A 3,956-nucleotide genomic window follows, 5' to 3' on the forward strand; every position below is an offset into this window, starting at 1 on the left:
TTTTTGCTTCCTGGTGTGATATTCTTCCTCAATTATTTAAATTTTAGTGTTTCAAGGACCAGGTCAAATTGTGTCTCCTCTCTAAATCCCTTCTTAATCACACTAGCCTAGGGGTGGCCAGTCTTTTGAGATGGAAGTGCCAATCCTGTCCCATGGCACAACTTAAAGATTATTCAAGCTCCATAAGAATATTTTTACCAACAAATGAAATAACCACTACCTGCACAATATTTTTTCAATTTTACTCCACAGTCACATGCACATAGGGAAAGAACAGTGTGTGACTGGAGAGACGCAATTTGCCGACCCTGCACACACCCTACGGAACTTGATCATCCAGACCAGCATTTCTCAGCCTGTGTGTTGCCACCCTTTGGGGGTCGAATGACCCTTCCCCAGGGGTCACCTAAGACCATCGGGAAACACATATTTCCGATGGTCTGAGGAACCGAGACACCGCTTCTCTATACATCTGGGTGGGTGGGTGGGTGTCCACCCACATGCAGATATACCCACATATGAATACCCGGCAGGAAGACTGTTACCCATGCTATACCATGCTTTCATACTTCAAGACAAACTTCATTACTTGTCATTAGAAATAAATATTTCACAATATAGAATGACATATTGTTTTTGTGAATCATCGCTAAGCTTTCATTATGTTCAATTTGTAACAATGAAACTACGCCCTGCCTATTGGATAGTTACATGATGATTCATAACAGTAGCAAAGTTACAGTGATGAAGTAGCTACAAAAGTAATTTGATGGTTGGGGGGGTCACACAACATGAGGAACTGTATTAAAGGGTCATGGCATCAGGAAGGTTGAAAACCACTGATCTATAGATTTTTTTTTCAGTCCTCTAAGGACATTTATCATATGTAGTTTAGTGACGTCCTGAATATGCATGTCACTTTTGTTCAGACTGTACTTTGTGCTTTACATAGTTCTGTTCCATGCTGTGTGCTGTTCCTATAGCTTCTATAGTCCTCATCAGGCATTCGTTTCTCAGTAAGTGACTACTGAATTAATTGGTCCTGTTTATCTTTTTAATATTTTAATATCACTCCTACCTATAAACAGCCTCAAAGATATAGATTTAAAATGCATGGCTAGGATGATTATATTAATTATTAATATAACCACCAAGTATTATGACAATATAATTCATGCTAATAATAATTCACAACAGTGTTCCAACGTTCTCAAATGGGAGGAATGTAGCACTGCAAGAATGGACTCAAATATACCTACTATGATCGGGAAGGCCCAGGACCAGGCAATATTTGCATCTGTTATATAGCAGGTTGTAATGAGTCGAACCAACTCACTTAACAACAGAAACCTGAAAAAAATATCATCTGTGTTTAAAACACAGTGCAATCCTAGGCTTCTACTTCTTGTCCTACTCTCCCCAGCACCTTCCATGTGTAAAGTACCATAACACAGACTTCATGATTGACGGCTCTCCCCACCACCTTCCATGTGTAAAGTACCATAGCAACAGACTTCATGATTGACAGCTCTCCCCACCACCTTCCATGCGTAAAGTGCCATAGCAATAGACTTCATCATTGACAGCTCTCCCCAGCACCTTCCGTGTGTAAAGTACCATGGCACCAGACTTCATGATTGACGGCTCTCCCCTCCACCTTCCGTGTGTAAAGTACCATAGCAATAGACTTCATCATTGATGGCTTCTGCTTGTTGTGTCAGTTCTTAAAGCTGTTCCAAGGAGCAAGAAGAATGCGAGCAAACTATGACGAATGACCACATAGCTGGCATTGCACCCCATTACTAAATCAGTCGAAAGGGTAGACCATAGCTGACGACAAATAAACCCTTCTTTGGAAGGGGGTCAAAGGGTTTGGAAGCCAAAGGGGAGAGGAGAGAAACAGAAGAGACTGGGGCAGGAGCGATATGGAGATCATCTCAGCTTGGAAATCCTCTTGCTAAATTATTTTTCATTTTGCAGCATTTGCTCCATCTGTTGCCCTCTTAACACTGTCTAGACAATTTCAAGCTATTACATAATTCATAATGGCTGGATATTTTCCTGTTTACTCCAGAGTCAGTCTACAAAGGTCACTGATAAAATAATGTTTCACTTGTATGGAAAACATCTCTAAAATCCAAGGGAGTTAAGAAGCAACCACAACCTGCACTTTTTGATTCCGAATCGTGGGTAAGATAGCGCCACAGCAGTTCCGATTGTTCCTCGTGTCTGGCAAGGTTTTGACAGGTGCCAAAAAAGACAGACGACCAGTTCACAGTAGAGTAGTGAGATGAAAAGCCACTCTCCATGGACATTTCCATTTTGTGATGGCCTGCCGAACTGAAATGTACTGCTGGCAACACAGGGCAGTTTGCCCTCATTCGAAACCATGGCTGAGCTCATAGCATAATGCTTTTCCAGGGCACCGTTTCTGTTTGCTTGTTTGTTTGTTTTTGTGGTGAATACCCTTAATGGAGTCATTGAAGCACTTTGACTAGAGAGAGAACTTTTTGGAAGGAAAACAAAGCAAAGCAGAGAGGAGAGAGAGAAGGAAAGAAAGGAGTAGGGGTAGGAAGGTGGTAGTGAGGGGGGGAGGGATAGTAAAACCATGAAATGAAAGAAGGTTCATTCCATGCACTATTGTTTTCATTTTAGAATATATGTAAGGATTTGAGCCTCCCCGCCTCACCCCCTGAAAAAAAGAGCCATAGGATTCCCACTCATAATTTGAATCCTGTTTTCCATTCTGGAGCTAGCAGGTTGAACCCTTGCAAACATTTACACTTCTACAACTACTGTGACTGCATGCCATCACAGCATAGAAGCCTTTGCCATGGGCGGTCATGGTCATAACAGGCACGGGAGGTCAGGATGAGGATTACCTGAGCTCTTGGAGTTTCCAGCCCCCTCTCCAGACCTGGAGAGGATATTTTTCTACTTCACAATGCATTTTCTAATTTGTGTCATCACCTTTTTGTTTGCCCTGTTTTGGAAAAGGACTCCCTCGTGATGTGGGGAAGCAGACACCCAGTTGGCCAGCTCTTTTGGGATGGGTTAGTTGACTATTCTTGGCCTCAGAATCTTCTCCTCTGAGTCCCGAGGGACCCTATCACCTGACCTCTGAAAACCCCATTTTCGGTTTCTCATAGTAGGGCATAGCCGCAGCAGTGCCAAAGCCTGTTCTACAAGAGCCTGAAGTTTACATTTTGAAACATGGCCCCCATGAAGATGCCAGGCAGATGTGCACCATGGATCATGAAGCTGTGAGGATAAAGAGCCGGATGAGCCAGACACATTTCTCTCACGGATCTTCTAATGAAAGTGTGGAGTCATCATGACATGCATCTCCGTTCTCCTGTCTCAGCCTCCCAAACTTCACATGCGATCACAGAATCTTTCTCTTCCCATAAAGTGTTACAGTCTTGGAAATCCACAAGGGCAGTATGGAGGCAGTAAAACACAGCACAGAACAAAGCAAACATCCCCAAACTGGGGAGTCATAGCAGGAGCAAGTTCTATGTATTTGTTTCTAGGATAAATACCGACATACGGAAATGGCACAGAGCAAAATGTTAAAGAACAGTCCAGACATCATACTTTTTCAAAACATTTCATTGTGATCAGAACAAAAGTTTACCGGGCAAATTGGTTGTCCAGTCAACAATCCATACACATTTTGTTTCAAGACATCACCTGCAACCCCTTCGACATCACCTCACTTTCCCCACTACCTCTGAGTCTACCATCTCCCTTCATCCATCTTTCCTATCACAAGCCTCTCTCTCAGCTTCCTCTCTGGGGAAATGCTGCGATTTTGATCTTAACGGCTAATTGTTTGAAGGAATGGGTCGCCCCCTTTTGTGTTACAGACATGTCTGTTGCTTGGCTGAAAGTTTAGCCACAGGACGAATTCAGTTCCAGGTTTCCACTGGTGTCTGAGACCAGTAAACTTGGTT

The sequence above is a fragment of the Echinops telfairi genome, unplaced genomic scaffold (genome assembly GCF_000313985.2).
Source record: "Echinops telfairi isolate 266 unplaced genomic scaffold, ASM31398v2 ScPeMD7_7467;HRSCAF=8505_1, whole genome shotgun sequence".
NCBI lineage: Eukaryota > Metazoa > Chordata > Mammalia > Afrosoricida > Tenrecidae > Echinops > Echinops telfairi.